The sequence below is a fragment of the Zootoca vivipara genome, chromosome 4 (genome assembly GCF_965207765.1).
Source record: "Zootoca vivipara chromosome 4, rZooViv2.hap1.1, whole genome shotgun sequence".
In the NCBI taxonomy this organism is placed as follows: Eukaryota; Metazoa; Chordata; class Lepidosauria; order Squamata; family Lacertidae; genus Zootoca; species Zootoca vivipara.
In genome coordinates, this window is record NC_142587.1 from 69,217,501 (window position 1) to 69,242,721 (window position 25,221).

Genomic DNA, 25,221 nt, shown 5'->3' on the forward strand with positions numbered 1-25,221 from the left:
TCTGCATAGACTATATTAAAAGAAAGTATTTGGGGGAGCTGAAAAGGCTTAGCTTGTATAAAGCTGAATTAAAACAATGTGTGGGAGAAGAAACTTTTTCTTCACATGGACATCTAACTGCTAGGAAAGTTTAATTAAATCTTTTATTGCATTTGCATAGAACAGGCACAAGACTTTCAAGACTTACAAGCCAAAATGTACTGCTGCAATTAAATACTGACTGAATATATGAATAAGTAACAAATTATCTACATAGGGAAGCATATGTTTGGTTTTCTTTCTGGCCAATTTGTTAACTACCATATCAGATGTATTCTGGATGGTTTATTTATGAATTCTAGGACAAAAAGGCACTACCTTGTAGAACTTGCCATTGTTTAGTTATGCTGTAAGTATCAGTAAGAATAGCAGCAATGCTTGTTATCTTTATACTGTAATTTGTAGAGATTAATTCCCATGTGATTTTTGCTGTACTTGTTCGTCTCAGAAACTACATTTTATTTATGCATTAAGTTATTTCCAGAATTTTATTTATGTATTAAATTATGTTCTTTGTTGTTTCTATGGATAAAATCAATTAAAAATGTACGTCTGAAGAAATCATTAAAGGTTATAGTTATTTCCTAAAATTTATACACCGCTTGATTGTAAAAACAAAAACAAAACAGCACTCAAAGCTGCTTAAAATCAGTCACGTAGCCAACATAGTTACATTTAATGAATTCCATGCATGGGATGAAAAAAAGCTCCATTGAATTCTGGCCCATTTCCATGAACAATTCAAAAGTCTCACACAGCTTGGGATACAGGAATGCCCTATACCAAGTAAGACAATTGATCCAACTAACTCAATATTGTCTATGCTGACTGACAGGTTTCTAGATGAGAGTCTTTCCAGCCTTGATATGCAGGGTTTGAACCTGAGATCTTGGATCCACAAAGCATGATTTCTACTGCTGAGCTACAGACCTTCCACAAGGATTCAGGTTCTCGGGAAGCCCTCTTCTACTGCATGAATCTGCTTGAGTATTAAGACCAGCATCCACAATCCCTGATACCCCTGACAAGTGAGGCAGGTAATGACTTTTTAGTTGAGGCTTCCTGTTGTGTATTAATTCAAATAGTCTGTTAGCCTAGAGGAAGTAATGTTCATTTGTCAGTTTAAGGGGTACAAGTACAATCCACAGTCTGATTGGGTCCCGCCAGAAAGTTAGAAAACTATTGGTCCCTGCTTAAATGTATCTTTCCTCACCCAACCCTTGTTCTATAAATATAGCGTCCCTGCTCCAGTCCCTCAGTCTTGTCTTGTTGCCTTAAATAAAGAGCTGTTATCATGAAGATGTTGTCACTGAATGATTACTATTAAGAAACCCACAATGCAGCACATCCCACATGTAGAATTCTCCCCTCAGAAAGACTCCTCTGACCCCTATGCCATTAACTTTTAGGCACCAGGTTAAGATATTTTTGCTTTCCCGGGCATTTTAAATTGCTGATGCTGTTTTATTGCTGGGTAATGTTTGATTCTGCTGTTAAGGATTGCTCCATTATCTGTTGTTTTTATTTGTTGCTGTTTTTTAATTCTGTTTTGTGAACTGCCCCCCCTTTTTTTAAAAAGGCGCAGTCTATAAATCTTTCTAAATAGCGAAAGGAATTTAGGAAGCACTTCACATCCAAGCTGGGATAAGTGGAGTTTGGAGCAGGCAGATCTCTGATTGAGCGTGTGCTGGACCAGGGGTACGCCAGCTGAAGTCTCAGATCCTGGCTCAGCTGGAGATACACTGAGGTAAATCTCCAATCACAGCTCAGCTGGGCTCAGATAAGGCCAGAATAAATCCTTAAAAAGGATCTTTCTGGGGGCATGACAGGGTGGGGACAAAGCATGGGGAAGATTTTTCCTTATTCCAAACTCTGTTCAGTTCAGTCATGTGACCTAGCAACGCAACAGCAATGAAACCCCCCCAAAGGGCCGGTGTAAGTTCTGTTGCACTGCGTTAAAATGAAAGCTTGTCTTTCCTCTGCAGGGCTTGGGCCAGCTCAGCTTGCTCCTGAATGGAGTTTGGAGTGGGCAAGTTGCCCTGACATACTTTACCTTGCTGTAAATTATGCTGGTTTCCTGTAGTTTGGATTCCCTGTCAATGCTGCAACCCCCTTTGAGTTCCTGGTTTAGGAGTAAGATATAAAATTGAAGTTATTGTGAGATGTCTGCGCATTCTAAAGGACTATTTTCAATTGAGGCCTGCAGCACAAAATTAAGAGTGGGGAAATGTATTAATTTTAAGAGAACTATCAGGAAGTCATTAGCCCCATGATGTAGACACATTACTTTTGTTCCACTGTTACCTCGAGTCAAATAGATTTTTCCCCTTTATCAAAGACAAATGTTGGATGATAATACACATGAGGAACACTGATTCCTCCTTCAACTTTGAAAACAACAACAACCCACTAACACCTATTATTTCTCCTGCTTTATGTGTTACAGCTAAAGTAGCTCAGACCTGAGACTATGCTCATTCTGGATGAATCTTAAAACTTAAGAAAATCAGAACTAAAAACACCCACAATCCTCTCAGTTCAGAAAGTAATAAAAATTGCAATTCTCATAGGAAAATGCTTTCAGAAAATGTAAGAAATCACTTCTCTCTCTCTCTCTCTCTCTCTCTCTCTCTCTCTCTCTCTCTCTCTCCGGCTTAACTCTTATTAATCATTCCATTCAGACATTGCTGTTGTGTATCTAATATGCCAGATGTATTTCAATTATTTAGTAGCTGTAATATTGTATTTATTTTATCTTGCACCTCTGTTGTCTGTTATTGTGATTGAGTATAGCTGATGCACAAAAGGTTTCCTACTGCTTTGATGTTTTGCTTAGCAATTCTCAAAACCTTTTCATTTTTGAAGGTTGTAGAGAAGAGTTGTTTGAATTTGTGCGGGTTTTAAAAGCCTCTTGTAATCGGACACAAAGAGGAAGTTTAGGAAAATGGGATGGACATGACTGAAGCCATTTTTAAAGGTACAAAAATCCACTTAGTGAGACAGAAAGACCTGCTAGCCCACAGGCAGTGCTATTTTTCTAGAACTCAGCATGAACTCAGCATGAACCCCTTCCCTCGTCCTCTTAGAATGGCAATGGCGCCTACCTGAGAGGTGCTGAAAAAAAGCCCTGCCCACACGTATATTACTCAACAATCTTTACTAAAATTATACATTGGATAAAGCAAAAAAGGGGGGAATTACTTGAGGGTATTTCTAGAACTAGGCACACATGGGTCTGTTTCTCTAAATAATCATGTGTAGGATCGAGCAGAATGTTACAAAAAGGATTTCCAAAGGTGCATTCCACCTGGAGAACAGCAACGAGAGGGTTAAAAGGACCTAGAGGCTCTCCATTAAAAAGAAAAATACACAAGTGCTCATATTTCTGGATCAAAGCCGAAGTGTTTGGAAAGATGTTAATAGTGAAGCACCTGGATCACCATGTTTTTATGGGTGTAGCTGCATTTGCCAGGTAATTTAATATGGCTCATTCACATCTGTCATTTCAATTTTTGAAGTCCTATTAAAAATGGAGCGTTCTCTGTCAGGCAGAGAGTGCACGGATATGGTTCAGCTGCTGCCTAGCTTATGGGATTTGAAGATTGGACTACATATATTGAATGTGTACAGAAACAGTATTTATATGTCAATAACAAATATGGATGCTAAATTAACTATACCCAAAGCTTTGGCAACCATCCGGTAATGCTCCAGCTCTGACTTTGCTCCTCAGTTATTTTTTCCTTAGTTTCTGAAATGTGGAAGTGAGAGGAAAGAATAGGAATTACAATCAATGCTGTTGGGACTATTCTTCTGTTGTGAACTAATACTAATTGTATGAAAAAACTTCCCATGAAAATTCTTGTGATAAAGAAATTATATATGTCCATTCTTGGAACAGTCTGCAGTTTTCATCTGAACTTGTTATGGGTAGATTTCCATGACTGTCTCCTACTGCATATTGATGTTTCTCTAATTTATTTAATTTATATCAGATATAAATTGTCATTATTGAGGGACCAGCTGCCATTCGTTTTGAGAGTTGAGAGGTCATCTAGCAGCAGCCATTCCAGCAGGTTTCCTGAACTGTTTCCATTCCAATGGGTTATTTTAAGAACACGGGCTTGATCTTGCTGTTTCCTCTTCCCTCCTCATTTTTCCCTTTGTGTGCCATGTCTATCAGTCTACTACGGAATTCTGTAACCCACTCTGAGAGTGCTCTTTAAATAAATGCATGTTTCAGATTTGAGTTTGGTTCCACTAATGTGCAATGCTTGAGAGCACATGTGCTTAGCTGCTTTTATAGCGCTCATGTCAGTGGCTGCCTTTCTTGTCTATAGGGCTGCCATACGTCCAAAGTTTCCCAGACAGTACTGAGATTTCAAAGGTGGGATTGACGTCCAGGGTGGGGTGGGGATTTCCGAAAGGCGGTGCTCTGTCCTGGATCTTAGGCAAGTCAATCGAAAAATCACATTTTTTTGGCGTTTTGCGGGGGGGGAAGCACTCAACATTTTTGGGGTCTTCTTAAAAAAACCTCAGCAACTTTTGTGATGTCCTGGTTTTTACATTTTGAAAAATGGCAACCCTATTGTCTATTCTAACCTCTTTCACTGTTTGGAAAAGAGGATATTTCCCTTGAGGAGAGAGTCTTGAATCTCTGTCCTAGGAAGGACTTTGTATGCTTTCAGTAGGCTTCTGGTCCTCCCATTTACTTTGTGCTCTAAAGCAGTGCTTGAGTGGAACATATGATGATTCAAATCTTGGGATACCTTGGGATGAGCAGTACTGGAGTCATTGCTGACTATGTTGCTGGGGTTGATGAACCATCTTGTATGTTTCCTATGTGTTTTGTGTTTGTCTGATGTCAGTGTGTGTGTGTGTGTGTGTGTGTGTGCTTTAGGATTATGTGCCTATTGTAATGAATTCATTGGTTGCCTCCATGCAGGGGGCATAATTTGTTTGTTTTATTTATTTATATAAGTATTTATAGACCACCTTCTCGCAAAACACCAGGGTGGTGTACAGCAGCATAAAACACATTCAAAAGCACACAAGAGGATAATTAAAATGACTGGCTGCTTAAGAAAATTTTAAGCAACTGCATAGGCCTGTATGCATAAGAATGTCTTCAAGAGGAACCTGAAAGTCACAAATAAGGATGCTGTTCCACCATCATAGCAGCAGCAGCTCTCTGTCTCCCCGGGTTCAATTTGAGCATAGGGTTGTTCTGTCCATTCCTCATGGCATTTTAAAAGTCATCCTGCTTTCTTTTCCTTAGTATTATCACAAACAACAATAATTTATCAGAGGCTGATGACTATCCAGAAACATAATTAATCATGATTATCTATGTCATACCTAATTATGTCCTTCAGACTGTAATGATTTCCCATTGTATTGTAAATATTCTCGGTTCACACTCACAGAAATATAGAGCGTATTTATGGTGCCGGGGTCAAAAGAATACAATTAAGCGGTATACAATAAAGTGTGAGTACCCCATGTATTTAAAGAACACACACTTCAGTTCTGGAAAGTTTGATTTGTATTCATCACACATGGAAATATAAAGAATATTTTTCTATTATAGTTTTCCATGTGGGAATGTGCTTAGCTAAATCTGAAGAGATGATTTTCATTCTGTGACTTTAGTGCATAGTAGATTAAAAGTTAGGGAGGGGTGAATTAAATCTTACCTGCAGGGTACCAATTCTCAAAAACATGTTCATTCCAAAGATGTGAAAGATATATTTTTTTCCCAGAAGGAATCTAATTTCTGCTAAGGAGAAAATGGCTTCTAGTATAGCTGAAGAGAAAAAGAAGAACAAAACTTTAGATAAAATTCTGACATTATATAACCCAGTAAATAAAATGTAACAGAGATGTGTACAATTATGAAGAAGATGCATATAGGTTTACATGTGAGCAATTACATCCCTGAGTGATAACAAAGCTGAACACGTTTTCATTCAAGAAGAAAAACACTAAAATTGTGCTTGAAATGTAAAGAGCACAAAACACAAGCTGCCTATTTGGTTTGTTATTGAAAAGCATACCACACAACAAAGTCATTCCAGAAAAAAATGAAAAAATGAAGAACTATTTATTTTTACAAGCCAAGGTGGGTCTCTGAAGGGAAAGTACGAGAACATTGTTTCAGCACTGCTATAACCAAAGGCGATGTTCTAAGGCAGAGAGATTTACATAATAGATTTGTAGAACTATGTTGGAATGCCTGCTGTTGTACTTGATTTCTCAGGCTGTTCCACAAGCTAGCTAAAGTTAGAATTAAGCTCATTGATTGTACTTTTTTAAAAAAGGGAACTCTTTTTTTTAGAAGAAGAAGAAGAGTTTGGATTTGATATCCCACTTTATCACTACCCGAAGGAGTCTCAAAGCGGCTAACAATCTCCTTTCCCTTCCTCCCCCACAACAAACACTCTGTGACGTGAGTGAGGCTGAGAGACTTCAGAGAAGTGTGACTAGCCCAAAGTCACCCAGCAGCTTCATGTGGAGGAACGGGGACATGAACCTGGTTCACCAGATTATGAGTCCACCATCCTTAACCACTACACCACACTGGCTCTCTTTACTTCCTCATGTAGCCTAATAAGCTGTCAAGGCACCCCCATCTCCTTAATGTCGGTGGAGACAAAATTAGAAGAAGAGAACAGTTTGGATTTGATACCCCGCTTATCACTACCCGAAGGAGTCTCAAAGCGGCTAACAGTCTCCTTTCCCTTCCTCCCCCACAACAAACACTCTGTGAGGTGAGTGAGGCTGAGAGACTTCAGAGAAGTGTGACTAGCCCAAGGTCACCCAGCAGCTGCATGTGGAGGAGCGGGGAAGCGAACCCGGTTCACCAGATTACAAGTTCACCACCCTTAACCATTACACCACACTGGCTCTCCCAAAGGCGGGGGGAGACAACTTTTCTAGCTTAGGTCATCCATGGATGGCCATAGACCAGTGTAGATGACTGCAGTCAGGGAAAAATGAATAAGCAGCTCACTGCATGGAGCCACTATGCTAGGTTCCTGGCAGGTGGGTCATATTGCTGACTGGGAGGTACCACTGTTCTCTCACGGGAAGTGTTTTTCTGGGACACTTGCAGGGTATGTCATTAGATCAAAAAGGGAGGCACCGCCCTATCAATCTTAGGCTGCCTTCCACTGAGTCAACCGTATCAAAACATTTGCTTTAGCTACAGCATAACTTCCTCACATATCCTTGAATATTTCACTGCTGGGCCTTGTTTTTCCTGTTACACTTCCCAAACTCTGCAGGCTTTGACTGTATGTAACCCTCAATAAAACTAAATCAGAGAAATATTCCCTTCAATTATTCATAGTGTTTAAATATTAAGGAAAACAATGAAGATTCATTATTTTAAAATGTTGAAAGGGAATATTCCTCTTAGAGTTCAAAATCCACAAAGCATTTTCTCTTCAGAGGACTAGGTAGATAATGCATTTAAATGGTTTGCCCCCACTTAACATATGGCCGTCAGGCAAGTCTCAGTGACCTTCCTGGTTGTTGTTCAAAACAGCATCTTTATATGTGGCAATGGAGTAAGAAACCTGCTTGTTCTCTGTCTCAAATGCACAATCATCTTTGAAATCATTCAAACACCTGCATTGTGGAATGTGAGAGGTTGGCTTTTGCCTCCCGCTCTTGAAAATGACTAATCCTCTTTTGCATTAGAAAGTCATAATGTCTCCCTCATTATTTGGGAAGGGCACCCCATGTTTGGCAACGTTTAAGGAGTGCAACGTGAATTTTCCATCAGTGCAAATATTTCTGCTTGTGCAATGGAACTTCCTCCCTCCCCCTGCCATGCACCCTCTAAACGAGTTCTGGGGGTTCCCTCGACCCTTTGGAACAGAGTTGGGGAGAGTGTAGGGAGCACAGATGTGGCAAAGACCTGTGTTATCATGCCTACATGAGGACCTTTAAAATTACTTACCACAGCACAGTGATGAAGCACTTCCTATGCCATTGCTGTAACATGTAAATGGAACCCCATGGAAGGAACCCTCTGAGTGTGGAATGCAACTGCTTGAAGAACCTGTTGCTTTCTATTTGGATTTGAGCTAGGATTCCAAAATGTGAAGCAGACTTTTTGTGTTTGTGTGTGATGATCTTGCATGGAGGGCAGTTATCATGAACAGACAGAGCACAGAAGCATTATTTCTATAAAATAAAGGCATGATGTGAAGGGAACCACAGCAGTCACAAAGAACAAAAACAGCAATGTGAATCTAAACAGAAGAGGAAGAGGAAGGAAGGAATAGTTAGGTTAAATAAATTAGATTAAATATTATTTTTATGCTGCTTTCCAGCCACCCCCCCCCCCGGATAATTCTTTTTTAAAACTTCAGAATAAACACTTCAGCTAGAAACAGAGGACCTCATTTTTAAAAAATAAATAAATAAAATCCTCCTTAGGAAAAAAAATGCAGCTGTTCTTCCACCCCCACCCCCACTCCAAAGTCCCTTTCTAGTTATTTCTCCCCCCCCCCATTTCCTTTGAGGTGAATGAGATGTAGCCTGTCAATTTGCGTCTGTCAGACTTTGTGGCCTTGAGGCCAGACTACCTGTGACTGAGGGAATCAATGCACGGTTTTGTCATTGACTGCAAGAGAACCTGGATTAAATCCATTATGCTTAAAACTGACACTCTTTTCTTGTTGAGTATGATGAATAGTGTTTGGTGGGAATTGAGTGAGGGGAAACACTTCCCACATTGTCCTTCCAACTGGCCATGCTCTCAAAGAGTGAAGAAATGAACCATACTATTAGGGAGAGTGATGCGGCTGCCTAAGGTCTGAAGTGTTATGAAAGGGCAGCAAGTTGTTAGTTCTTTAATTTATTGTATTGTATTTTTTTTTTAACTTCCTAAGGAAGCATTTGTGGGATTTTCTGTCAAAATAGATGGGGTAGCCAGAAAACTGTATTTGTTCAACCATGAACATGAAAGGTGTGGAAGGCTGTCTCAACACAAATGTTTCTGCAGAAAGGTCCCTGAGGTGGCAGAATTCCAAGGAGCCCAGGCAAATCTGGAAATGTCTTCTTCAGTGGGAATTCCCATCTAACATTTTTATGTCAGCATGTTCTGAGGTGTGAAGGTAATTCTCTCCCCACCCCAATGCTCCCGAATCCAGATCCTTATACCTAATTCCACACACAGGTGAATGGAAGGAAAATCTCTTCCTTCTGCCCTTGAAATGTTGCTGGGCTACAGCTCCTGCCCGGCATGGCAACAGATGATGGGGTTGCTGTCTAAAACATCTGGAGGGCACCAGGTTAAGACTGCTCTACAAGAGATTTGAACCCCTTCCTCTGAAATTCTGCTAAGGCCAAGGCATTTGGGCATCATCTGATTTCCCAAATACTTTTCTTCAACATTTGCCATTAGTTCTCTGCAGGAGAAGTAGAGTGTTTGACCAACAGTACTGAATTTGTGTTATCAGTTTTCTTTACTGCCAATGATAAGGACATGCAAAGCAGCATAACTTCTCGTTGAGAATCATCTAAAGCAGATGTTACAGCAGAGAGCGCTTATCCCCAAATACTGCCACTGCAGTAATAGCAAGGAAAACACAGAAAATTGCTTGCAAAGTAAATTGCTTTTTTTTTTTTGCATGATGTACAAACTCTGTTTCTTCAAGTTTTCCCCTGAGTGAAAGTCCATCTTTAAAGAAATGGGCTTCAATATTGGTCTCTCAAGATGTTGTTATAAACAACAAGGATAAAGAAATATTTTACAGTGGTAGGGAAAAGGGACGTCTAACTCAGTTTATCCCAACCTTTTTTTTCCATTCCCCACCTAAGCATCTTTAAAATCCTGATGCCCCCCCCATGACATATAGTTCTTATTATTCAATAAATAAATAAAAATCAGTTCATGTGTATTGTGCATGTTTATTCAGGAGTAAGCCTTTCAGGGGAACTTGCCCTCAGGTAAGTGTTTATAGGATTTTGAACCTTAAATCATTCCCTCAGATTACAGGCTTGACCTATCAATCACAATAGAGCTTTCTCTCCACCCTCTGCTCTTTGCTCTCACTGCAGTTTGGTCATAGCACATCTGCAATGCATGTAGAAGGTCACAGGTTCAATCCTTAGCATCTGCAGGTAGGGCTGTGAATGCCCTTTGTATGAAACTCTGGAGAGCCATTGCAGGCAATGTTGATAATATTGAGCTAGATGGATCCATGGTCTTGACTCAGTATCAGGCAGCTTCCAGTGTTCCCCCACCACTCCATCCCAGTGCTATTTCCAATACTGTATAATAAGCTTAGTAACATTACTTTCACTATTAGCAGGTGCTTTTCTCTGCAGGGTTTTATCATTTTATACTGGGTTGCAGAGGCACCACAAAGCACTTCAGGTGCTGCCACTTTGACCCATGCTGCCATACACGGATCCTGCTTTGCCCATGAAAGTCCAAAATCCTTCCGAGGTACCCCTCTGATGCTCAGGATTTTGACACCCCTGGTGCACACCCCTTTAAGATTGCTGGGATCATTAAATAGCCATGAAATAAATTGCTCGCTGAATTTGTTGTTGGTGGTGCTGTTTTGCAATACATGTGCAGGGAGTAGAAAAGGGTATTGAGGATGATGATGATGATAGTTTCAGATGCTGAATTAGCTAAATGGCTTTGGCCACTGTGAACTTAGAAGTGGTGGTGCCAAGTGCTGTTCCATCCCAGAAAGCAAGATGTTTGGGGCTCACTTTGGCAAAGCTCTTTAAGAGCTAATTTGGCTGAAAAAAAGAACAGGGGTTGGAATATGGTTCTACTGCCACCAATAGCTCATAAATGGATGTCTCATGGCTTTTTCAAATATTGGGGGTCAGCCTACAGAAATGATGAAGATATAAGGTATGTAGATCAGCCTTTCCCAACCTGGTGCCCTCCAGATGTTTTGGGCAACAACTCCCATCACCCTTGTCCATTGGCCATGGTGGCTGGGGCTGATGGGAATTGCATTCCAAAACATCTGGAATGCACCAAGTAGGGGAAGACTGAATTAGATGGGTGACCACAATTGGCCTTTGAAGTTCACAGATCTGTAAATGAATTAGTTCATAGAACATTTGCACATGGGTTAAGTTGGAAAGTATTCAGGGTGTGCTGTCCCCTTTATGGATCAGAAACCTGGTTCACTTCTTCTTCTTCTTCTTCTTCTTCTTCTTCTTCTTCTTCTTCTTCTTCTTCTTCTTCTTCTTCTTCTTCTTTGTTGTTACGTACCTGCTACCAACTGAAACTCTTTGAGTCTTCTGCTAATGATATTACAGGGAGAAGAAAGGATAGCAAGTAGAAAGAGGGTGAAAACTGCTAGATTCGTGCAATCTTGTTCACCAAAGTTTTCAAAGTGTGTGCTTGATTTCCCCCACCCCACCCTATCATAGAGATTATAAATAGTCAATATATTCTTCAGAAAAGCATGGCACATTTGAAATCGTATATTAGCCATGATGGGACCATGATGTGTTTTTGTTTTTGTACATTGAGTGTCTGAATAATGTTGATAAAATACTCAAGGAGAACTCAACAGAATATTCAAGACAGCAAAATGCACAACGTTAAAAGTGTGTTCAGCCTTTTAGTGTCATCCTTTCCCTTCTTTGCTTTTTCCAGGTCACTCTAGTATTAAACAACTGGGTTTAAAATGTTCTCTAATATTAGCATTTCTGGCAGGCTGATTCTGAGGGTGCCTGCAAATGTCTGCGACTGTACTTGCAGTTGAGTGCACTGGCGTTTATTGCCTTGTGGCATGACAAGGCTTTAGCCGTTGTATTTTTGAGTCAAGCTTCCTGTTTTGTGGTTGCAGTGTGCAAGTGGAGGCCTCTTTTGTCCTGTTGACAAGGCAAGTTCAGACACTTTCCTGGCAAGCAATATGACATAAAAGCCTCCAACCCTACTTTTGTTTCCCAGAGAACAAAAGTATGAATACCCATAGCTGCCAAGACTGGTTCTAGTCTCATTAATGCCAGCTAAAAGCTCTCAGCTGTTTCTCCTTCTGTCTCTAAATTCAAACAGGCACCTTTATTGCTATTTCTTTGTCCCACCCGCAAATTCTGATGGGTCTCCTGGTCCCAAAGATGGAGAAAGATTTTAGAGCAAGTGTCCCAATTTTTCAGGGACGTTCTTGGAATTACAAAAGACATCCCGGCTTCTGATTTGATCCTGGGATGTCCCTATTGCCCCCATCAGTGCTGTTATTGCTGAGCTTGGGGAGGATCTGCATCTCATCTTGCCCCTTTCTAAAAATTATTTATTGGTGTGTGTGTTTCTTTTTTAAATAAAATAAAATAAGGATTAAAGGATTTTCTCAGGACAGTGGAGGGAGTGTCCTGTTAGTGATGGTGCCACTTGTCTGTCTTTTGATAGGAATTGCTCTGCTTGGGGGGGGGGGGTTGACAAAAAATGAGGGGGGGGGCTGAAGGTCAGTCGCAGGAAGTGAGAAATGTCCCTATTTTCATCTGAGGAATGTAGGATAATGCATTTGTATTTTAAAGCACACACACACACACACACACACACACACACACACACACTTAATATCAAGCAGTTTGGCCTTGGGCCTTTGCCTCTTTGCCTCTATTGCCCTGATCTGGCCACAGTGATCCATGCAACGCTCTATGCGGGGCTGCCCTTGAAGCTGACCCAGAAACTCTAGCAGGTGCAGAATGCTGCAGTGAGGCTCCTTACGGGGTCCCACCTGTGGGATCACATTCATACAGTGCTTTACCAGCTGCACTGGCTCCCGGTGGAGTACAGGATCAGGTTTAAGGTGCTGGTTTTGACCTTTAAAGCCCTATGCGGCTTGGGACCCTCATACCTACGGGACCACCTCTCCTGGTATGCCCTGCGGAGGACCTTAAGGTCCACAAACCACAATATTCTGGAGATCCCGAGCCATAAGGTGGCTAGATTGGCCTCAACTAGGGCCAGGGCCTTTTCAGTACTGGCCCCGACTTGGTGGAACACTCTCTCACAGGAGACCAGGGCCCTGCGGGATTTGTCATCTTTCCGCAGGGCCTGCAAGACAGAGCTGTTCCGCCTGGCCTTTGGGTTGGAATCAGTCTGACCCCTGTGCTTTCCTCCCTCATGGTTTGGATTTATGGACTACTTAAAATGAGGCTGCATTTTAAATTTTAAATGTTAATATTGTATTTTAATCTGTATTTTAATTAATTCTTTTCTTTTCTTTTATGTCTTATTGTAATATTATTGGTGTTAGCCGCCCTGAGCCTGGTTTTGACTGGGGAGGGCGGGGTATAAATAAAATTTATTATTATTATTTCAAATCCAGATCTCTCTAGTTCTGAGTGGTCATTTAGGAAAACACCCCTAGTCACTAAGACATATTCAAATTCCCTTTTGACAAATCCTCTATTACCAATTAGTTGAGGGGTGGAGAACCTCAAGCCCAGGGGCCAGTTGGAGCCCTCTTTGCCAACCCTTTTGACCCATGGGACTTTCCCTGAGCCACATCCAAGCCCCAGGGCACACCTTCCACTGACTCTACTCTGCATCTCCCTTGAGTGTGTTTGCCTAGAAGCAATGTGTCCTTGAACTAGGATAATACCTCTTGCTTTCCTGGTTGGGAAATTGTGTGTGCTTTTGTAGAAACCTTTGACCTTTGCATAGATGGAATGTAGCTTACTGAACGAAGGGAAGAGCCATAGCCATTACTCTGCCCACTTTTGCCTTTCCATGTCCACCTTGGCCTCTGGTCATGTCCGCTACTGGCATGTGATTTCTGGAAATTGGACTTTGGCCTATAAAAAGATACCCACACCTGAGTTAGTCTGCAAGGTGAAATCATAGCGATAGACCCATTCATGCTAATGAAGACAGCAAAACTCCTAACAATACTTGATTGTATTCAATTAACTTTTACTCAGAGTAAACTGGTTGAAATTAGTGGCCATAACTAATTTAGATCCATTAATTTCAGTGGGTCTGCTCTGAGAAAAAACTAGTTGAATACAACCCATCATCTTGGCACAAATGTATGAAAAAGCATGTCTGTGCTTGTTTGTTGTGTGTATCTCTCTCTATCCATGTTGAACAGCAAATATGAAATGTTCTACGTTATATATATATAATCTATTTCTACTTAAATGAATTTATTCAGGGGCTGGCATGGAATCATCAGTGAAATTCGTTTAAATATGAAGTGTGTGTGAGAAAAGAAAAATTCCAAGTTAGTGAATAGGAAAATGTCCAGTTCTTTCGAGGAGCCTACTGTTATACCTTAACAGTGAGTTTCGATTGATTTAAAACAAATATAGAACCAGATAGTGCCAATTTTCACTTTGGAAACATTTGCAATGCTCCTTTTTATCTTTTTCTTTTTTGCTGAGTGGGTGACTTCATGGTGTGGTGCTGCTTCTTTGTAGTGTTGCCTAGCAACATTGTGCTCTTAGAGACATCTATCCATCAGAATGTAATAGTTGAGAGTCAGGTGTGTGTGTGTGTGTGTGTGTGTGTGTGTTGGCGGGGGGGGGGGTAATTCTAATTGTTTGCAACAGAAAAGTTTTCAATTATATACGAAGAGTCATTCCCTCATATACCACACCAATGCACTAAGGCTTATTGTTTTATTCTGAGACAATAAATTGGGACTGGTAAAAGTATTATTATTATTATTATTATTATTATTATTATTATTATTATTATTGCAGGAACAGGAAGCTGTAGATTAGAATGATCGGTGAAACTTCTCTAACCAAGTGATACCCAATTGTCATTGGACTCCTGCTCCCATCAATGCCACCTGTAGTTTCTGAATAAAAGCAGCCCCACATATAATATATTGCAGTAATCCAAACTAGAGATTACCAGAGCATAGACAACAAATGTTAGGCTGGTAAAGCTCCAGATAGGGGCATAGCTGGGCCACCAGCCAAAACTGATGGCTGGCATTCCGCTTCACTGAAGTCACTTTAGCCTCAAGCAACAATAATGGATCCAGGAGTATCCTGAAGCTACATACCTGCTCCTTCAGAGAGAGTGAAACCCTGTCTAGAACAGGCCATATCCCATCCATAAATTCTAGGGAATAGATGGTCTTGCAGGTCATATTTAATCCATTATTGCCTGAATTAAACTCCATTTTATTGACTTTCATCCAGTCCATTGCTGAGGTAAGATATTAGTCTAGCACATCCACAGCCACACCTGCAGATGTAAAGAAGTGGAGAGCTGTGTCATCATAAAGGTAAGGTAAAAAAGGTAAATGACTCCTAGACAGTTAAGTCCAGCCAAAGGTGACTATGGGGTGCGGTGCTCATCTTGCTTTAGGCCAAGGGAGCTGGCATTTGTCCACAGACAGCTTTCTGGGTCATGTGACCAGCATGACTAAACTGCTTCTGGTGCAACAGAACACCTTAACGGAAACCAGAGCGCATGGAAACACTGTTTCCCTTAATGCCACAGTGGTACCTATTTATCTACTTGCACTGGTTTGCTTTCGAACTACTAGGTTGGCAGAAGCTGGGATAGAGCAATGGGAGTTCACTCCATCACGCAGATTTGAACTGCCAACCTTCCAATTAACAAGCCCAAGAGGCTCAGTGCTTAAGACCACAGTGCCACCTGGGTTCCTTAGAGCTGCATCATCAGCAGGTTGCTGACCATATACTCCAAAGCTCCAGATGACCCCACTCAGTGGTTTCATGCAGATGCTGAACAGCCATGGGGATAAAATTAAACCCTGCAGAACTCCACACTGAAGGTTCTATGGGACCAAACAATATTTCCCAAGCATCACCCTCTGAAATGACCATCCAAGTAGGGCTAGAACCACTGCAGATTTGGACAGCTGTTCTGGAAAAGTACCATGGCTGATGGTATTAAAAATCACTTAGAGATCAATGAGAATTAACCAGGACACATTCCCGCTGTCTCTCTCCTAATAGGGTGAGCAAGGCAGTTTCTGTGCCCAAACCAGGCCTAAACCCTGATTGAAATGGATATAGAAAATCATTCATTCAAGAGAGTCTGAATTTGGCCCACAACCATGCCATCTTACCTTGCCTAAGAAGAGGATGACCTGTTAATAATTACTTACAGTAGATGTTCTGAATCCAGGGAGGATTTCTTAAGGAATGGTCTTATCACGACCTCCTTTAAGCAGGCAGGAACTATCCCTCTTGCAATAGGTCCCTGACTCTAGTTTTTATCAGCCATGAGGGTCAAGGGTCAAGAGCATAGGTGGTCATCTGGACCAAACCAAGCACCTTGTCCACATCCCTGAGCCTTACAACTCAGTAGACAGTGTTCTGGACACCACCAAAGATTCATCTGCTAAAACCAGGACAGGAGGACAATTGTCTACTATATGTTTTGGCAAGTGGTTTGTCTGCTTGCCCATTTGGATGCCTCTTGAGATATAGTCACCAAACTCAGCATGAGGATTCCTGAGGTATGACAGTGGACTTTGTCACCACTGGGAAGTCAAGCACCATTTTGAATGAAGTTGTCTGACTGAAACATCACTTTGGTGTGACTTAACCAATTTTTTGACATAGGTTTGGCCTCCTCTAAAGGTATCATTGCCAAACTTGGTGCAAGGCTTCCTGGAGTGAGGGTGGCAGTCTTCATCAATGTTTGGATGAAGGCACCAATTTGAATCAATATGACTTCAGCTGATTTTTTGTGGAATGTTTCCAAACAAACTCACCAACTGCAGTACTGGGAAGGAACGACCTTTAAGGTACAAAGGTTTCATGTCATTTAGAGAGAATTCCCCATAAAAACACATCCCAGATTCTAGAAGCACATGGGGATGAAGGCCTGGAAAAGCATTCTTACGTGTATTAGGCTGTAGAAAAATGGGATGGCAAAACAACAACAACCAAAAAACAAAACAAAACCATGTACTTTTTTGAAGGCACAGGCTTGTTGAAGCCTGTAGCAAGTTGCAGAGGAAGCATGTTTTTCCCTATAACTTAAGACACTGACATCTTGTCAGACTAATCTGATCTTGTCAGACTAATCTGATCTTGTCAGACTAATCTGATCTTGTCAGACTAATCTGATCTCATTTTTTGACAAAATTACAAGCCTGGTAGATGAAGGGAACGCTGTGGATGTAGCCTATCTTGATTTCAGCAAGGCCTTTGACAAGGTGCCCCATGATATTCTTGTAAAGAAGCTGGTAAAATGTGGGCTAGACAATGCTACCATTCAGTGGATTTGTAACTGGCTTACTGACCGAACCCAAAGGGTGCTCATCAATGGCTCCTCCTCATCCTGGAGAGTAGTGACTAGTGGGGTGCCACAGGGTTCTGTCTTGGGCCCAGTCTTGTTCAACATCTTTATCAATGACTTGGATGATGGGCTTGAGGGCATCCTGAGCAAGTTTGCAGATGACACCAAATTGGGAGGGGTGGCTAACACCCCAGAGGACAGGATCACACTTCAGAATGACCTTAACAGATTAGACAACTGGGCCAAAGCAAACAAGATGAATTTTAACAAGGAGAAATGTAAAGTACTACACTTGGGCAAAAAAAATGAAAGGCACAAATACAGGATGGGAGACACCTGGCTTGAGAGCAGTACATGTGAAAAGGATCTAGGAGTCTTGGTAGACCACAAACTTGACATGAGTCAGCAGTGTGATGCAGCAGCTAAAAAAGCCAATGCAATTCTGGGCTGCATCAATAGGAGTATAGCATCTAGATCAAGGGAAGTAATAGTACCACTGTATTCTGCTCTGGTCAGACCTCACCTGGAGTACTGTGTCCAGTTCTGGGCACCACAGTTCAAGAAGGATACTGATAAGCTGGAACGTGTCCAGAAGAGGGCAACCAAAATGGTCAAAGGCCTGGAAACGATGCCTTATGAGGAACGGCTTAGGGAGCTGGGTATGTTTAGCCTGGAGAAGAGAAGGTTAAGGGGTGATATGATAACCATGTTCAAATATATAAAAGGATGTCATATAGAGGAGGGAGAAAGGTTGTTTTCTGCTGCTCCAGAGAAGCGGACACGGAGCAACGGATTCAAACTACAAGAAAGAAAATTCCACCTAAACATTAGGAAGAACTTCATGACAGTAAGAGCTGTTCGGCAGTGGAATTTGCTGCCAAAGAGTGTGGTGGAGTCTCCTTCTTTGGAGGTCTTTAAGCAGAGGCTTGACAGCCATCTGTCAGGAATGCTTTGATGGTGTTTCCTGCTTGGCAGGGGGTTGGACTGGATGGCCCTTGTGGTCTCTTCCAACTCTATGATTCTATGATTCTATGATTCTATGATTCACTGTTTCTGATTACACCGGATATTGTTAGACTTCTTTAAAAAATGTGGTCCTGTCTTTTTTACCCCTCCTCCCTGAATACTCTGGTTGCTTCATTAACGCTGCAAGAAAACATAAAGACATCCCAAAGCAAGCAAAAGTTACAAAAGCATCTTAGTTTGCTACTGCATTCTAAGATGGTGGGGATCCTATTAAATTTAGCAGGTGAAGAATAAATATTTTCCTGTACTCTAAGTTACATAAAAATATCCCATCTGAATAAACTCTGTGCCTCAGGGAGATTCTGTGATTTTTCTAACCTCAGGTCGATCTATACATAAGCAAATGTTATCATTCTGAAATTATTAGATGAAAAAATAATCCTGATCTTTATCATTTTTTGTATCTGGAGAGTGGTAGAGCTTCAACTACAACTCAAGATCCACCTTATTTTATTCCATGTTTTATGTGCAGAACACTTTTTTTTTCAAGAATTCTTCTGATTCAGATACTTTAATAGTCTTAATGAATGGATGGCCAACAGTTATTGTTAAAAGTGCTTAAGCACTGCAAGGTTTTGCTTGTATTGAATATGCCCCATTTATTCCTAACTGTAATTATGCCATTACCCAAAGTGTCAGGGCTTCCATTATTAACTTTGGTTAATGAGAGTTGATAACATAGCCATAGAAGGTCAAGCCTGAAATAAAAGGCAGTAAATGTGATATTGAAACAGGTTAGTCTCCTACCTTTTTATTTTACTGTAATACTAAACTTGGGCTAGATCCTCATTTTGCAAGACACCAGTAGCCTTGGCAAACTGCTCTATGGTTACTGGAAACATAAAACATGATCCATGAGCTTTGCTGTTCTTATTCTCCATTTTCTGCAAACATATTCTCTACTGGTGGCTCATAATAACTTTAAAGCCCTGCTGGATCAGACCAAAAGCCTATGCAGTCCAGTATTCTGTTCTCACAGTGGCCAATCAGATGCCTGTCGAAGCCCACTACCAGGAGAGGAAGGCAATAACACTCTCTTGCTTATGATCTCTAGCATCTGATATGCAGAGGCATATTACCTTTCAGACTGGCTAGTAGCCACTGGCAGCCTTATCCTCTATGACTTTGTGCAAAGCCATTTTTAAGTTGTCCACATTGATGGACTTCACAACCACTTGTGATAGCAAAATGTGGTCCTGTCTTTTTCACCTCTCAAAGCTTGATGGATATAATATATCTCTGCTCTCTCCCTGTCTGTATTGGCCAGTTGTCCATTCATACCACCCAACACTCCACCCCAGGGACAAATCATTTGAGTCTTCCCCTGGGTTGACCTGAGTGTAGCAAATTCACCCCCACATAAGAGTGGGAAAGGTATTCTAGCTCTTTTTAATGTGTGGCAATCAGAGTTGTACATAGTGCCCGAAGTGTGATTGCACCATAGATATGTAGAAAGGCCTTGTGAGAGTGGCAGTTTTATTTTCAATCCCTTTCCTATGGATTCACAGGAAGGCCTTGAGTTTGGAGCAAAAGGCACTCTTCTCTTTCTCTTCAAACCAACCAAGAGACAGCTGCAGCAACTGATTTACCACAAAAGGCAAAGAGAAGGAGTTGAGGGAAGAACGAGCACTGCAGACCCTAAGGGAATGGAAGCAGTTGATAGAGGCTGAGAGGCGTAAAAGCACTGTACAGATTCAGAAGGCCTGTACAGTGAGGTCTAGCACTGGGCTGAGACCAAATGTTCAGTACATGCACCATTGGTAGCTGGTGGGAATCTGAGCATCTTTTCTCTAGCTACAACATCTGTTGCGGGGAAATTTCATTTTTTTCAGCACTTAAGCAGCAGCATTATTTTACTGATAACAACATACAATCTCAAAGTCCCATAATGGGAAGTATATACTGCCTTTTGCAAGGTTTCTTCTTCTTGCCAGATTCTGATGGAATAGAAGAGTCTCAATAGACTGATGGAAGCAATGAATAAAGTCAGAGTAACTTTTAATAAAGAACATTCTCCACAATGGGAGATACAGTGTGAGCAGCTTTCTATTATACATACATCCTTCTCTTAGGATTCTGGGTGATTTGCTTCTGAAAGGTACAGTTGCTCTGACAAGGTGCTTCACTGTCCATTCTATTTAGTACTCCAAACCTCCCTTAAACGGTACGTTTTCTTCCTGCCAATAATGCATAGTTCTTCATATCACTAATCCTAAGAGGTTTTGCCCAACCCTGCTTTCTCCTTCATTGTTTCTCCCTCCCCACATCCCGCTCTCAGGTCTCCGCTGTTCTCTCCACTTTTGTCTTGGCTGGCATTTGTGGCACATCCCATTTTGCACAGCCCCAACACATACATCGGGGTAGCCAATGTGGTGCCCTCAAAATACAGTTGCACTCCATCTCCCATCATCCCTGATTACTGAACATGACAGATGGGGCTGATGGGAGTTGTAACTCAATGATATCTAGAGGGCATCATGTTGGCTACCCCTTTCTGACCCTAAATGCTGTGAAATGTCTTTAAAGACCTCCCTCTCATTGTACCCATCTTCCTGTCTCCTCTGACCTTTTCCTCAGCCTTCTTTCTCCTTCACCAACCCTTCTCTCAAGTTTATATTTCTCACTGCACTACTTCTTCTTCACCTTTCCTTCAACCCCCTTATCCATTGACTCCTTGCTTTTTCCTCTTTCTAGTTCCCAGTCTGCCCCATAAAGCTACTCCTGCCCACAAGGCCTGTGTTGATATTTTAATCTCAACACTTTCCTTCCCCCCCTATAAAACATATTGCATTTTCTCGGACACCTTTTATATTCATTCATTCATTCATTCATTCATTCAGCCACTCAGTTTTTATCCTGCTTTCCCACTAAATATTTTACCTAAAGGAGCTTACAAAAGGAGAAAACAAAGTGAAAACCATAAGGGGGGGGGGACCCTGTTTCAAAACCCAGAATCAGACAACAGCACCAGATGGGTTTAACTTAAATGGCATAGCATTGCAAGAAAAAAATATCCTGCAAACAATCAGGCTTTTAAAAACATGCTAAAATGAGAGAGATACAGCTTGCTTGATCTCATTGTAGAGATGAACTACATTGTTTCCTTTCAATTCTAATTTTTCCAATCTTAAATTCAGTTCACCACATTTCCACACCAGTTTGAGATGAAAACGTCATCAAAGTAGTGCACATTTCTCTTAATATATACATTTTTGTATGCATTTCGTTGTGGCTGTTATTGTTGTTGAATTACATCACAGATTTCAGGGAAGTATGGATTTTGGGCAGCTGTGTTTCAGTTTGCATGTTCCTATTTCCCCAGAAAGCACAAATCAGATAGGATTTGCATTAAATTGATCCAAAGTGAATATCTTTCTCCACTCTTAACTCACTGGGGAACGAGTGTATTCCACAATGTTGCTCTATCTCATGTAACTACCGGTACCTGCTGGACCTTTAAGGGTGATGGACAGTGAATGGCCCCTGAGGCCAATTTCAAGTTGGACAGAACAATTCAAAGCCCTTTTGTATTGGACTGGGGTGTGTGCATATGTGGATTGAGTGGACGTATCCCTCTGCCTGGCTTGATAGCTTTCACTGCCATCTTGTTGGCTGCAAAGTGATGCCAGCATCACTCCATCGGCACAGGCCTTCGCCATCTGCCTGTTGAACATGCTTATTCTAGCTTAGCACTGGCTCAGCCAAGTAGCACCACAAGAGTCAACCTCATAAACACAACACAACATAAGCAAATTGAATGATTCATTGCTTCCTTAAGTGCCAAATGTATGCCCCAAATTTGTCATTGAACTGGAAGGAATCACTTCTCTAATTAAACACGAATGGACTCTAAACACCCCACTCTTAAGCATGCTATATAAAACAAAGCTCAGGTTTCCAGCAGATAATTTGGTTTTATAAGACTCGTGTTCTAAGTGCCGCACAAAATCTGGAGGTTAATAAATGATGGCATTTATGTTACTGATCCTATTGCTATTACTGCTGTTCCATATTTATGTAGAACTACCAGTGTGCTGACTCATATTCATTTCTTTGCTTATTGAGTCTCTTGTTGAGTTGCCTGAAGGGATAGGAAGGTTTGAAATTTCTGCTACAATGTTGCCCTGTGGCAGTGCAGGTGGCCTCAAAAAGCTTCCTAACAAGGCACATGGAATTTGCAGCCGTATGACAACCATCTGATTTTTCAAAAATAAGAAAACTCCCTTCTAGGCAGAGCAGTAGAAGCAATTGTTACAGAAAGCATAACAACAAAAACAACAAATTCTTCTAAAGGGGAAAAATAGAATCAACGGTTTCTTCTGACTGTTCCTAGGTTCTTTTCCTTTCAGGAAACACAGATAGCTTCATGTTCCATGTTCCATTATGCACAACCAATGTGCATTAGGGATTGGGGCCAAGGGCCAAGTTGCATTCTGATAATGGCCCAATATTGTGTCAAATCAGGATGGTGCAACTGTGCATTGCACAAGTGGTCCAAAATGGTAACAAATGTGAGGCCATCACACATACTCCTGATTCAGCGAGGGATAGCAGCGCTGATTCCAAGCTCCTTTTTCCCCCACAGGGTGTGAGTGGGCTTTGGCAGGATGCTCTCAGTGAGCCCTTTTCCTGAGTGGGCCCACTTCTCTTTCCTACTGTTGTCAGGGCTGCTGCCCATTCATTTGCCTTCTTTCTTTGGGTCCAATCTGCACAGCCACCAGGAGGGAGAAACGAAAGTCAGGAGGGAGGCCAAGGTATGTGAAGACTGCTTCTTATTCTCTTCGCTCACTGCTCATTCAGACTCAGTGAAAGCAGGTAGAAAGGCAGTAATAGCAAGGAGGAGCAGGGCCAAGAGGCTCCTGATGTTGATAGTTGGCCTTTTTTCAGGGGTGAGTGCCTTGGCAGGTGTCCAGTGATGTTAGCTTCTGATTTCAGCTGTGTGGGATAGGATGCTGACCAACTTGCACTAGTATTTGCAGAAACCAGTCTTTATGAGCTGCCTGCCAGTGATCTTCCAAGGAAAAGGGAAGGGAGGGATATAACTTTAGACGGATGCATGCAGTCTCACAGAGGGTGAGTGGGTGTGACATTCGAAGACCTCTTCATATGAGGGGCACACGTTTATATGGAGAATGTAATGTGTGTGGCAGACTTCCATGTATGTCAAGCTATAAGCAATTTCTTTGATTGCAACAACTGATAAAGGTACTTAGAAAAGTCTGGGAAATCATCGTGGAAGCTGCTGATATCTCAGGTCACAAATTACATTCTCTATCCAAGTGCATCCCTGGTGACAGAAAGGAAACATTGTGCGGGGAAGATGGTGAACGTTCTGAATCATCTCACATAAATATGCTCCTTCAGGGATCGGCTCATCATATACGTTAGTGATCCAAAGGGGAATGAAATATAGAGAGGTATTCATTTCCCAGGCTTATTGCAATTGTCATGGTAGATAAAGCTGGAAGATAATTTCTTGTTATATGCCCAATTTTCAGACAGTTTGTAATCCCCCCTCAGAAAACAAACTATTGCCTTGAGATATTTCTTGTCGCTGCATGTTAACTCACTCGTAAGGGCTCTCTTAATTTCCCTCAGGGGCAGATCTCCGCACTGTGTTGGTGTAGTTAGCACAACTGTGTGCCACTCTGATGGCACAAAGCTGCTTACTGCTCAATTTAAACTGTCCCTGGAGGATCAGCCTTATTGGGAGGGATCATGGGGTGCTGGAGTTGCTGCGACTTCACCTGCATTATTTTCATCTCTGCTGCCAAAGTTAATGTGATGGGGCAGGACCACCATTGTCTGTCAGTTCCCCTCCACCACGCCAGAACTGTAGGACTTTAAAGGCTCCCCAGAGCAACTTCATACACTGTACTCTGAGGAGGCAAGTTGCAACACGCACTAACCTTCCCTTGCAGCTTAGTCCTTATAAACAGCCAAAAGCAACTGATCAGCAAATGCAACTGCAGCGTGGAAAATGGGAAGGATGAAAAGGCACAGCTTCTAAGGGGCAAGCAAAGGTTTTGCATGCCTACTTGAATCAAGCATATGAATTTGGTCATATGTTGCAAAACAAAGTGAAATGCCATTGACTGTGGTCTAGTTTCTGCAAACAGCAGAAGAGGTGGCAAAACTGTGTGTTGAGTGTACCGTTGAGACTTCGGTGCAAGCTTATATGATGGAATGTCCCTTGAAAGAAATCCTATAAAAATAAATCATATAAAAGAATGTAAACCCACCTTGCATAGGAAGGCGAAAGTTCAGATAAAAGCTAATAATATTAATAATAATTCTATTAGTTGGGGTAATATATTTAGGAGGACCAACTAAAATGTCACAAGGCAGTAGGCAACCTTCTGAGTTCTCCAGAACTCTTATCCAGGCTTGATGTTTATTTTATTTAGTTATTTCCCATAACAATTTCATAAATAATGACAGACAAAACACAAATGGTACAACTCTAAGCCTAATCATTTACACTATTATTATTTATTGCATTTATACATTACCTTTCTCCCAAGTAGCTTGAAGTGGCATATATAGCGGTAGTTCTCCCCAATTTATCCTCATAAAAACCGTGTGAGGCTGAGAGTGAGTGACCAGCCCAAGGTCATTCCGTGAGTTTCCTGGTTGTATGGATATTTGAATCATGGTCTCCTAGGTCTTAGTCCAGCACTCTAACCACTACAACAAACTGGTTCTACACTTTATTAGTTCATTATGTCCTTCCAAAGCACCCGTCTGTTTCCTGGAATATTTATTGCCTGTGTTTCTATCTCACACCATGCTTCTATTTTCTCACTCTCATCTTCAGTCATCCTGTAAATAGTTCATGGATGAATGAAGTCTTTGAATTCCAGAAATTTATTTCAGTCTTATTCACCCAAGCTGCAAGGTCTACTAACAAAGTATGCTTGAAG